Source organism: Epinephelus moara, chromosome 18 (assembly GCF_006386435.1).
Source record: "Epinephelus moara isolate mb chromosome 18, YSFRI_EMoa_1.0, whole genome shotgun sequence".
In the NCBI taxonomy this organism is placed as follows: Eukaryota; Metazoa; Chordata; class Actinopteri; order Perciformes; family Serranidae; genus Epinephelus; species Epinephelus moara.
The window spans coordinates 5350419-5364591 of record NC_065523.1 but is presented as its reverse complement, the minus strand read 5'-3'; the positions used below and the strand labels follow the sequence as shown (position 1 = coordinate 5364591).

The following is a 14173-nucleotide window of genomic DNA, read 5'->3' as shown; positions in this document are numbered from 1 at the left end:
GTGGTCAAACTTGGTCAAATCCACAGCCTCAACCCATCCGACACTGTTAGACTGACTCACCAGCAGACATCACTACATGAGGGTATACAGTATTCAGTACTTTGCCAAACAAAGTCTGCCATTGTTCTGCCACGGTGTTCTTGGCGCAAAGCCAGCATTTATACTTTGCCATGTGTGGCTTATTGCAATCAGGGGCAAATCAGGGGCAAACTGCACTCAGCTGCCAAACTTTGTGGGTGTGTTTGCGCTGGTATATCATTAGCGCAATATCCTTTGTGAATAGGACGTTAAGACGGAGCAAACTGCGGGTGCAAGTGAAGTGCAATTCAAGGTGCTATCAGCGGCCGCAGTTCATTCTTTGTGAATTCGGCCCTCTGTGTACTAAAGTAGGAAAAAGTATCTGCTTTGACTCACTGTTCTGTCATTTTATTTAATGCTCTGGACAGATCTGGTGAAGTTTAAGACAAACTTAAGTTTCCTGGACACAGATTTTAGAGCACAATGTGCAATGTGCTAATAGACACTTTAACATGTCGCATCTTAGTTTCACAATTTTTGGCATTTTAAAGGAATTCTGTTTATGGAGTGGGTGGCCAAAACATTTGAGGATCATTTTATGCACATTTTTCCAATCTTCAGTATGATAGCATACATAAGGTTTCTCGGGATCTCCATTAGTATTTCTAAAGAGTTTGATGGCTTGTACCAATGCTGGGCCAAACATGTTTTTGAAGACTGGGTTTTTCCCAGGACACTGATGAACAGAGTTGGAAAGAGTTGGACACCCCCCTTCTCTGCATGTGTGTCCTTGCTCATTTCAAATATTACAACAGTAGCCTACTGTGGTGAATCATATGGGATTAGTGCAATAAGAACTGATGCTATCCTTATAGAGCTACTCGTGTTGAATACAAGTCCAGCTGGTCAATGTCAGACTTCAGACTAAGCTGACATACTGCACAAACAGAACAACAGCGGAGAAATGGATTATTGTACAGGACTGGTTTGAAATATTTCTATGGATTTTTTTATTCAGCCCAGTCGCTAGAAGAAGATAATGCCATTGTATGTTTCTACAAACTACAAATACATTACATTTGCACATTTCAAACATATCAGCATATCTGTAGTGACATAGTATATAAGCTGACATTTTTGTCTGAAGGTGGAGGGGACGGATGGTGTGACACCTTGGCTGGACGCCTGCTGAGCTGCAGACCACTGTGCGAGTCCAATATTCAACAAACCTGGTTGTTTTGTAGTAATTGCTGTTTTTCCTGTGGCTTTTTAGGCATGAAACACAGTTGTTTTTTGTTTTCGTTTTTTTTGCTGAGACATTGCTGCTTTTCCTGCAGTGTGTCATGTTTGCTGAAAACTGTCACTATATTCTGAAAGAAGTCCATGAGACAGATAGTATGTGAAAAACTTATGTCCCTCCTCCACTTCCAACTGCCTGTAATGGCATTCGCTAAGATCAACTGTGGCGCACCAAAAACAACTAATCAGAACCCAGGACTCTCTAACGCAGCTGTCAATCATGTCAATAACTGATCGTGAACTGCAGTCAAACTGTCAAACTGGGCAGCACTGATCAAATATGAATCAAGATTCTGTTACTGCATTACCTATTTGTCACCTCAGATGTTTTCAGAAATATATTTTAGTGTACTGATTAGCTGTAAAATGAGAAAATAAGTTTGTGAATCAGCCACCATGTTGGATACAGTCAACTAAAGCACCAAGCATCACCCACGATGACAATTACACCAGATCCATGAAAACTGAGCTAACTCCTTACCCATACAACAATGATTTCAACCGAAAACGGTAAACTTTACTTTAGTTACAAAATGCAGTCGTCTGAACGCAGAACTTTTTCAAAACGAAAATGACATGCAATTCAGGTTTCAGTGTCTTGTTCAGCATTTGGTTGTGCTAAAAAAAAATGCTATAAGAAGTTCAGGTTTTCTAGTGGGTAAATTTTGTGTAAACAGTTTGAAGTGTGTTTTTTGCCAGCAAAACATTAGTATTATTACTGGTATCCATTGCTGTAAATGACCCATGCTAGCCAAGCTGGAAACTAGCGTCACTTCTGGCTCCAAAACCAAAGATGGCGACAGCGACATGCAAAACTTGAGGCTTTGACATAGGGAGTCCACAAACCAAATGTCACGATGACTAAATTAATTATTTTCTGCAGTCTATGTAGACTGCAAGATGCATTTTGGATCAGACACTTGTACTTTGGAAAAAGCTTGTAAGTGGACCTTGAGTTAAGATTGTTTTGTCAAAGTAATATTTCCAAGTTTAAGAGCAAATTTTTACTCTCAATTATTTTTCAGACGTACATCTATATAATGACTTAGCTACTGTAACATAACATATACATTATGGAAGGATTTATCTCTATAGCACTTCACTACAAATCATCCATTTTGTCTGACAATGGAGGTAAAAAAATATTCAATTGGTACAAACCAGATAAAGGTAGCAAATCCTCACATCTGAGCAGTTTTTACAAGGAAATATTTGGCATATGACTGAAAACCAGTTTGCAGTCAGCGGAGTCAAAATGTTGTGACTATCATAAGCATATTGTTTGAATAGGCAGCTTCTCTTTTGTGGTTTGTATTCAACAGAGCTGGACGTTGTATCCAATTGAAAACACATCATAGTGTAAATGAATGCTGTGGCCCATGGCCTCATCGAGCCTGTTCTCTGTGATCTCACTGTATCAGCAGCAGGAGGACAGCTCACAGGCTCAAACCGCTCAGTTATGTAACATGCTGACTACAGGGCTTCACACAAAACAGCATCTCTCTGTCCCACTCTACTGAAACAACCAGCTGCACTATAGCCACTTGCTACACCCATTTACACATACATCTATATACATGTACATACTGTCTATGAAAGAGTGAGAACACTTTTCAGTATAACCACATCCGGCAGAATTTTACGTTTTATCACTCTAAAGTATTTGTTGTCGGTCCCTTAGCAGATGGAGACTGGCTCTGCCTCCACTGTAGCATCACCGAGGTTCATCCATTACATAATACAGCAATGTTGTCAGCTAGACTGGCTACAGCGAGCACTGTGAAATGTTTCAAAAAAGCAGACATGTTTCAGAGCAATGTCAGGCTAACCCATCAGATGTCACAGGCACGCTATGATAAAATTCAAGTTCATTGTATGTACAGCTACAGCAAAATCTATATTTACCATTCCTCCGTCTGTTATGTCATGTGGCTGTGGTGTCTCTTTTCAGGCAGGGAGGCAGGGATGCTGAAGCATCTGCGAGCTCTGCTGCTGCCTGTGATCCACCAGAAGCAACAATAACAGGACATCCGGCTCTTCACAATAAAACCCTTGTCTCCACAATTGTAAACTGACTAAACAAACACTGCTACTAAAACAACTACAGCAAGTTTGTATAATAGTAGTTTTAATATATATTGGAAAAGACACATTCCCCTCAATGCTCAAAATGTCCCCCATCTCTTCCTTAAAAAAATGCTATGCTACCACATACAGTGCTGTCCTGAATGATCATTTACATGTAATTATAATCATAAACAAACCTACATTATTTGTCCAAGTAATGATGCTTCACCTGAGCAGAAGCTGTTGCTCAACTGGTGTAATATAGACACAATAAATGTATTAATTTCAAATGTATGGTTATGAATGGTTATCTTCTCACAGTGTTATTCTACATTCATAGTTAAAATACATTCTGTGCTTCAGCTAGTGAACAGCAGGGGCGTAAATGTAGACAGTACAAGCAGTGCAATTGCGAATGACCCAGATTGCCACCGCAGAACTACACCTGTGTTTTTACAAAAAAAAAAAAAGAAGAAAATTACATTAAATTAAAAATAGTGCCATTTGCTATACAATGCAAACCAATTTCTGTCAGGATTCTCTTTTCTTTTTGTTTTCCTTTCTTTTGTTTTCTTTTCTTTTCTTTTCTTTTCTTGGTAAAATAATCAGTAGCAATCTATAACAAAACTGAACACTTGTTCTACATAAACTACAAAAAATCTGAATAAACTATATATAAATGTACATATATATATATATATATATATATATAGTATATATATTTATAAGTTTGTTGTATGTTGTATGTATACTATCAGATATTAATATACTTTCAACATATTGTATCACAATAGCTGTAATTAGAATTATAATATTATTATTTTCATTAATGTTGTTGTAAGCTATTGTCATTACCGTCTGTCCTGCATCTCTCTCTGTCTCTGTCTCTCTTCCTGTCTCTCTCTCTTTCTGTCTCATTGTGTCATACAGATTACTGTTAATTTATCATGTTGATCTGTTCTGTACGACATCTATTGCACGTCTGTCCGTCCTGGAAGAGGGATCCCTCCTCAGTGTGTGTGTGTGTGTGTGTGTGTGTGTGTGTGTGTGTGTGTGTGCACCTTATAACAAGCGTGCACTAGTGCCCATCACAATAGCGTGCACTGGGGCCAGTAAGGTAAGTCATAGGTAAGTCATCTGCAGCTCGGCTAATTAGCCACACATTCATCCAAACAACTAATGTGTTCATGTGTTTTAAACTTTATGTCTTTCTTATGTCATAGTTGTCAGGTCGTCCATGTGACGTCTGAGTTAAGTGTCAATCATTTGTGCTCTGACAGACTCTGACAGACTCCAACCGACGTTATTATTTCTAAGTTCTTTCCGACATAAAGACAGCTGTGATGGAGGCTTTTATGTACCATGATATCTACTTCCGTCGCTCCGCCAGTTGTTTTTCTTTGTGGCTCATGAACCACAGATCTTATATTAGTGTAATGAATCAGTACTGATCCTGGTCTGAGTACACAGTGCAAGAAAATTACATTTTATGTTCATGAGAATAGGGCATGTGTTTTATTGTAAATGTCAGTTTTAATGGATAAACTCCACATACACAGTCTTCTCTTGAGAGAATTTAGTGTATACATAATTGTTTAAGACTAGCAAATGTGTGTACATTAGTAACTGTACATTGTTGTATTATTTGTACAGTTTGCCAAATAATGCACTTTGTATGAGCTGCTAAACAATGTCTGAATGTTGATACTGATTATTTTAATTTAAAAAAGGACAATTCTAAATGTGTGCCAAAAATTACACCTACTAATGCGTACTGCTACTTTGCATTTAGGCCTTTAGTCAGTCATACACTGTACAATGTTAATATTTGACTGAGAAGTGACCATTGCACAATTTCTCTTTGATAATGTCCCACTTATTTACTGAAACCACTGGCCTGTACTTCATCTAACCTAACCTTGGAGCTTTAAAGGGACAGAACAAAGATTTAGGGGCAATCAGTGGCATCTGGTGGTGAGTACTGCAGATTGCTTCTCTCCTGGTTAGAATTCCTATGGCGTTCAATGATCATGAGGTTTTATTGGAGCTGAATTATCCACAAAGGTTCATGTTATGAATCAGTTTCTTTTACGCTGATGATGGAGAGGTTCAAGAGGTTTTCACATGTAGCCAAATTAGTTTTACATCACAAATCAGTATTTCTCTGACACAACAGTTGTTAGCCTAGCTTGCTACTGTGTGCTCACCTTTTTTTCTCTGATAACTTAAGATCCAGACATTCAGGAGGTTTTTACTGAGAGCTGAGTTATCCTCAGAGGTCTCTTCCTCTCCAAAACAAATGGACTCAGTGATTTAAACCAGTAAAAACACTGAATAAAACAGTTTCACGTTAAAAAAGTCAGTGTTTTTCCAACACTGCTTGTCGCAGAGAGGCTTCTAACTACAGTGGCCACCGTGAAAATGCTCGTGACAAGTGCTCAATTTGTCCGATCTGGGCTACTGTAGAACCATGGCAGTGAACGCAGCAATCTCCGTGGACCTGCTCCCTTTGTAGATATAAACAGCTTATTTTAAGGTAACGAAAACAAAACCATTCGTATTTTCAGGTGATTAAACATAGTTGTTATATTATATTCCATATCTGACAATATATCCCCCTAAATCCCATATACTGAGCCTTTAGAAAAAAAAAATGTGAATATGTGCTGTTCCTCTATTCTGGAGGCAAGAACAGTTGCTCTGATGAAAAAGGGAAAAGCTCAGCCCAAGTACTTCTGGGAAGTATACACACATAAACTTATGGATACTTCTCCTTCTGTAAAACACGCCTTGAGACCAGACCAGACCTTACAGTGCATCTTCTTGCCTATTTCCATCATGTATACAGTTTGTATACAAGCTGTTGTTTTTAGAACATACAGTGAGGGCTTTCCAGTCAAAATAAACTGGTAAACTATTCAAATTTGAGTGCTGTAATCCATCGTAGTGAACATCAAGTCACATCAATTCTTGTCATAGTGAAATTATCATTATGAGGTAAAACCTAGCAGACGCCTCACATCAATCTTCACTAACAAATACAAAAATAATGTCACTGACAAAAATGTATCCAAACTGCAAAGCATAAACTTTTTAATAAGTAATTGGTAAAATGTAATTTAAAGTTTGCAAACAATGCATTTAGGTCCAGTGGTCTGTCAATCCATTTAGTGAAGGCAAGATTCACACAAATGCACACAATATTATACAACTCAAATTGTCTATAAAATTCTCACTTAACACTAATTTCAACTTTATATTTGCCATTTCTTAAATGCATTTTGTAGATTCTTCATTAATGGTCAGTTGTAATGGCTGTCTTTTTGTAAAGTTCTACTTTTAATGTAAATTGTCAGTTTGTACACTGTCACTCAAATTACACAGCTTGCACTCAAAACTTTTAGTTTAGTACAATACAGTAACATAAATGTTTTGAGTACATCAGACACAAAATTAATATGTCACATCACCCTGGTCTAACAGGAAGTTTACATACGCTTTTTTTGTTATTGTTTGAGCATTTAACTTTATATCATACGAACATAAAAATATTGAGTACACATTTTTTCTAATTTCATTTAACTACAAAAAGATATTGTGGTGAGCTTAGGTTTCTTGATCACAAAAATAAGGCAAAGAGATGGATCCTGAACAAGGAAGCGCACTTTATTTCACCTTAGCACAACTCTATGGTAGACATTCTACTATACACACAGGCAGGGTGTCACTAACTGTGTATACGACTTAACTCACGGTGCAAAATGTCTTATACTACAACGTTAACTGTGACCTATTGGGACCATTGTGAAATACATAAACATTAATTACTGCCTAACAAGTAACTTGAGTGATTTAGAACACATTTAAACTCAGTTTTCTTCGGCTTATGGCCTTAAACACATTGTCTCATGGTGAGAAACTCCACCCATTTAGCCCCAGCACAACACAATATGTTAAGTGCACAATGTTAGTGTTGTTTATTGGTCTTAAACTAATAAGGTAAAATTGGCATTTATAAATTTTAGTCAAATTAACTCAGAACTCAAAAAATGATGTCAGGCTCACAAGGGATGAATTTTTGTTGTCAAGTGAACATAAAGTTTTTATGTCATTTTGACAATCCGGAGCATTTGTGTAGACTTATCATTAAAACTTTGTGTCATGATGGATTGGGGTATGATTAAGACCTGACCATTTATTTTTACATGTACATACATGTATTATACTGTACATGCACTTATGAGAATAGCCTTGTTAAAACTGTCATTCAGTAATTAAGCTGAGTATATTTTGAGAGCCAACAGTAAAGGTGACTCTCCACTACTACTGAACCATGTCAGCTAACAGCCATGTCACTGGGCTAAACAAACTGTGCAAAGAGAAGAGCACTATCACACAGAGCCTGAGGTTAGAGATGACCACAGCAACACGTCCCCTTAAATACAGTTTTACTACAAATAGTGATGTAGGGTTTCACTGCAAAATACCTCTGTTATTACACAACATACCATGAAACAGAGTCGCATGAATCACTCAGTTCTATTTCTCCTCTGCTGAATCCCATGATTCATGGAACTGCTGGTAAGGCTGAATTAATCACCTTCACCACCAACAACATTTGAGTCCTCAACCCACACTGTCCCTAAAAGACCCCCTGACTTGGGGTGTCTGTGGCTCAGCAGGTAGAAAGGGTTTGTGTTTCAATCCCCAGCTTCTCCTGTCCCCATGTTCAAGTGTCTGAGCTAGGCAATGAACCCCAAGTTGGTCCTGATGGGTGGGCCAGCACCTTGCATGGCAGCTCCGACGCCAACGGCATGTGAGTGAATGGGTAAATGAGAAGCATTACTGTAGAGTGCTTTGTCTGTTACAGCCATCGATTGTATAATAATGGATGTGCCTACCGTGACGTCACCCATGTTTGTGGACCGCCTTTTTGAAGCCTTGAATATTTTGCCATCTTGGTTTTTTGGAGCCATAAGTGATCATATTAGGACAATGGGGTGGTGCAGTAGAGGAGCTATGGGTGGACTAACTGAGAAGCCGAGGACACTATCTGCAGACAGTCCTTTTCCCCACCCTTAAATATGCATAATTTTTGGCCTCCAAAACAGTTACAGAGACCAAAAAGCTGCTGGCAAAACAGCCATGGGTCCCTAAAAGACACCCACATTTGGTGCCTAAAAGGCAGTTGGAAACAGTGATGTCTCGGTAAGAAACAACCACTTTTTGTGCCAGCATTCCTGCAGGAAACATGGTGACGGATTGCTACATAATACCCACATATGGTGCCTAAAAAGCAGCTAGAAACGCTAAAAATGACTCACCAAAAAACAACCAGTTTTGTCAATTTTTAGTCTTGAACAGTGATCTGCAGTGGTCTGCAGCTTGGTGGGCATTTTGTCTGGATGCCATGCTGTCCACCATCCCCTCCACCTCCCCGGACAAAGTCAGCTCATAAACCAAGTCATTTTAGAAATATTGGTATGATACATTTGGAAAATGCAAATGTTGAGAATTTGTGGTTTGCAGAGATGTAAATTGCAAATATTTTCTTCTGGTGACTGGTCTGGCATAATTATAGGCTCAAGATGTGAGTCCTCTGTTATGTGTAGAACAGAACTATAGAGGTAGAGACGTGTACTGGTTCATTCTTTTGGAAAAAAATATTAATGATACCATGAAAAAATAAGTCAAAATTACTGTACTATACACTACATAACGGTCCGAACAAATAGGATCCCTGTCATTACAGAAAGAACACTTTAATGTAAAACACTTTATGCAGTTCTGGCACTGGAGCTCAGTCACTGTGATGTGTAATCTTTCTTCGTATCGTGGCATTAATAATGAAATGGTGAGGTAACAGTGTTATACTGCAGCTGTGGCTGTCTGACCTTCAATGTGTCAGTGAATACAGTGTTAAGTCAGCCTTCAGTAACAGGCCACAAAGGTACATGTTTGCAAGATGTAAATGTAAAATGTGACTAATCGTGGTAAGGAATAGAAATGAGGAATGGAGCTGATATAATGGGACACAGAGTTAAAATGGGAAGAAGCTGCTGCTCAATCAACTGTCCACATTCAGAAAGAATTTAGGCATATGTTTTTACAGCCTAGAAATCACTATAGAGAACTTTAAGCAATGCGAAACCATGCTTTCCAATCTGTTTGCAAACACACACACTGTGCATGAGAAGCCCCTTTTACACTGCCTGTTCAAGGTGGGAATTTTGCTCCGTTATTCTGCCTTGTTGTTCTTTATAAAAGGTACAGTCACAGAACTGAGGGACAGAGTTGTCTCGCCTTTAAAACGGCAGTGGAAGTAACAGCGCCGAATCAGCGTCTGTGTGCATGCTTTAGCTTTTTCTGACAGTCCATAGGCCACAGTAGCCTTCAGTTATTTTGACTTGTAAAAAATTCCGATTGGAGGCGCCCCAGTAGGTAGGATGTGTGCCCCATGTACTAACAGCTGAATTCTCACAACAACAAGCTTTGATTCCGATCTGGGGCTTTTGCTGCGTGTTGTGCCCTCTCTCTCCGCCCTTTCCTGTCCATCTCCTACTATCCTATCTAATAAAGGCAAAAAAGCCCAAAAAATAATCTGTGTCACTGTCTCTGTATCTCCATGACTTAAAGTCACCTTTGCTCTGTTTGGGGCGCCCTCCCTACTCCCCGATGCCTCCTACTGAAAAGCTGTGAGCTGCACTTTACCAGAGGCTGGTGAAGTTAATATTGGTCATTTTTATGTAGATGATATGCCACATAAATGGTGAAATTTGCACCTGATGAAAAGTGTTTTTAGTTAGTTTTCCACCTCCGGTGAAGAGCTGCCACAGCTGTGTCCCTTAACTTTTTCCTCATTCAAAGAGTCCAAGACAGTGTTATATTTCTGTCAATTTGATCATCAAAATCTCTTGAGAACACCCACATGTGGGATCTGTTTTGAATGTGCAGAAAATTATAAACATGAGCCAAAATCTTGCTGAGACACATATGAGCTATCAAAATCCATAGGTTTATAAAGCAAAATGTAGTCATGTATCATTTAATGTGAAAAGGTGCCACATAGACATTTAAGGAGGTAACCTCCCCAAATAAACGACACCAAAGACACGGAAATTGTAAATCATGTCTCCATGTGGGCTGACTCAGCAGTTCTACAGCACTGAATGACCCACATCATGAAATGCATAAAATGCTAATGGTTGTCTCAGTATTTTGCTACACAGGCAGAGCAAAGACAAGGACAAATGGCTGAGAAGCCTTCAAGAGAAGGACATGAGGCCAAAGCCGTGGGCCAAGACATCACTCACAAGTTGGAAAGAAAACCACACCTCACCCTGCTCAACAAAAAGGAACCGCTTCTATTGTGGTGAAGCAAATTGATTGATGAGGAATATGAAAGGTCCAGTGTGTAGGATTTAGGGCAATATACTGTATTATCACAAAAATTGTCTGACAAACACCTGAAACTGTTTTATTCAGTGTTTTACCAATTAAAATTGCTGGGTCTGTTTGCTTTTGTGAAGAAGAGACCTCTGCAGATAATTTGGCTCCCGGTAAAAACCTCCTGGAAGTCTGGATCTTAGGTTACTAGAGGAAAAACAGCTGATTGGTTAAGATGTCGACTCAACAATATGACGTTTAAGATAAACTTTTAATTTTTGTTGAATTCCAGGTATTTAAATTTTATTTGTCTGATTTGGAGGTTTATTCTGTGAACAGAAAACATGTTGTGTGACTGTAGTGAATTTTAGTTGTCAGAGACTTAATACATTTATCATAAACTATATGTAGTGTACTGTATATTACATTTGGACTGTTTTAGTTATTTAAGTAATTAGCTTCACAGAGACTTGTGGTCAGTGGGGTGTGAGGATTCTTATAATAACATGTGTACAGATGTGAAGCCCTGACTATATCTGACCAATCTTTAATGAAAGCTATTTTCTTGTGCTGTTTTCCCTCTGAAAATATTAACCTTATAGTCAGACACAGTTTATTTAGCTTTTGTAGTAGAGGCGATAGGTCTGCTCTGCAGCAGCAAACTGATATGATGCTGATTTATATGAGAGTTAATGTAAAATGGAGGTTAAACCATGAACATAAATTACAGATCACCTGTAACACATTTTAATAAATTAATCTATCATTCAAATAAACACAAGAAGTTTGTGCTTGTGTGCTCATGACTGGAGACTGAAAACAAACTTATAATAAATATAATATTATAATATAATAAATGTCTGACAATGTTTTAGTAAATCGACATCATATCGGACAGGAAGTATAAATCGACATTATATTGGACAGGAAGTGAGTGTTTCTGGGACTTCCTGTACAGACTGAAGGCTGCTGGAAATGGTCGGGAAACTGTCCAACTTGACCGCGGTTGCAGCCCGTAGCTATTTGTTAGTCACTCACTCAACAGCAGAAAATGGCACTACAAAATAAAAGCTCTGTGCTGGAAATTCACTGAATTTCAAAATATAGTGTTTTTTTTTTTTTTACAAACTTGACACGTTCGACAGTCACTTGCGCTCCTTTCAGAATGGACCTATGGCCCATTTTTGGACCATGACCCACCAGTTGGGAACCACTGGTCTAAACTATCCCTCTGTATGGCAAACAAGTTCCAAAGCAAAACCAATATTGAATTGAAACAGAAGGACTGTGAATAAAATTGCCAAATGCAAGTGAAGAACCACATTTAACGATTGATGTAATTGCAAAATCTACACCAGAAACAGCAGCTTCTGTTTCAACCTAATAATCAACAAATTCTTTTAAACTGAAGACATCAAGTGAAACAGGAAGAGCTTGGGGGTTAGAGACACCTACATACCTAACTGAGCCGGTGACGTCAGATTTAGTCTTGATGTTTAGATGAAAACGCTTATAAGTTTTAGTCATATCTTAGTCATTTTTGTCTTTCATAGTTTTAGTCTAGTTTTATTCAATGAAAAGTCATTCTTTGTTAAAAGTCAGTTTATATCTTTAGTCTTTCCTTTTAGTCAAAATGTTTTCTCTCTTTAAACAAATCCAGTTGGGCTAATACAGGTATCAGAAATTAGAATCAAGGTGACAGGTTGTATCAAGTATTGAAATTTCATTCGGACATAATTATTTTCTACAACTACAAATAGTTTGAACACATTCACAGACTTGCATTTCTGCAACAGCGCTTTTGACAGGTTTAAAAGATGATTTACCAGCACAAACTTATTAATCATCATTTGAAAAGCTAAACATCTCAAACATGAAGACCTTAAATAAATAACAAGTCAACCTGACAACTAGGATTTGTACCCAGGTTCTCTGTGAACTCTGATTTATCAATGTCACTGTTAAGAAGTAGAAAAATTATTTTATTTCAGCCTGAATTCTCTAAATCTGTAACATGTTTGTCTGGAGTTTTAAACTTCTGTCCTCTGATGATTTGTGATTAAAACTGGACTTTCAGCTTTGTCAGAAAAAACTGCAGTGACTTCATACTGTTAAGCCTACATACAGCACAGATGCAGTCACAGATTACCAAGCCTCCTACATGCCTGTCAAACAACAACCAAACCAGAAAACTTTCTAGAGACAGTCCCGATCATGAATTTGCTTTTCCTAGGATAGCAAAGGCCCCACTCTGCCTTACTCTGCCTCTGATTGGCTTACCCTGACATACTTACCCTTACCCTAGCCAGTCTCACACCTTTTGCCTTAATCTCACCAATCAGACCAATGAAGTTAACAAGCACTAGCCAATCAGAGGGATAGTAGGGCAGATCATGTTCTAGCTATCCTAGAAAACGCAAATTTATGTCCAGATCTGAGTGGAGTTCTTGGATCACCAGATATGAAGTCTGCCGGCAGCCGGTGGGTGCTTGCTCTGCTGCAGTTAACCAGCTAACAAGCGGAGCTAGCTGCTAACAGCCACCACTGCAACTAACAAACCACAAATCCATTCAACGGCTCCACCATCCTCAATCAGACACACACAGCTGCATATTTACTACCGAATAACAGCTCACAACCCACGTTGACACTGATCTGCTGCAAGTATTTTGCAGGTTAGCTGGCAAAACACCCAGGCGCTAACTATTTACTGGCATTTTACAACCTGTTTGCACTCCAATCTCATATTGCTCACTGCTAACATTTTAGTCGTGCCTCCTCTCAACAATGAAAACAAACATTTTCGTCATAATTTTTATTATCAAAGATATTTATGTTGCCTGTCAATGTCTGGTCTTAGATATGGAAGAAAGGTCAATAACAAACCCCAAGCAAAGGAACATTTCTCCTGATCATTTACATTTACAAAATTAACATTGGATGTTAAGTTATCTATTACATTTAAGACTAGACTTCAGACTTTCCTCTTTGATAAAGCTTATAGGGCTGGCTCAGGCTTGCCTTGTACCAGCCCCTAGTTAGGCTGACTTAGGCCTAGTCTGCCGGAGGACCCCCTATAATACACAAGGGGAACCTTCTCTCCCCCTCTCTCTCTCTCTCTCTTTCTCTCTCTCTCTCTCATCCTATTACTGCATCCTGCTAACTCGGACATTCTGGATGTCACTAACTCGGCTTCTTCTCCGGAGCCTTTGTGCTCCACTGTCTCTCAGGTTAACTCGTATTGCAGCGGTGCCTGGACAGCGTGACGTGTGTGGTTGTGCTGCTGCCGTGGTCCTGCCAGATGCCTCCTGCTGCTGCTGTTATCATTAGTCATTAGTCATACTTCTACTGTTATTATCCACATATGATTATTGTCACACGTATACTATCAGATATTAATATA

The 14173-nt window shown here is 38.7% G+C and overlaps 1 protein-coding gene across 1 annotated transcript in view; it reads right to left on the bottom strand.

Moving 5' to 3' along the window:
• Window positions 1–14173, bottom strand: part of fbxl16 (F-box and leucine-rich repeat protein 16) — a 53397-nt gene that overhangs the window by 26994 nt on the left and 12230 nt on the right. The window lies entirely within an intron of this gene.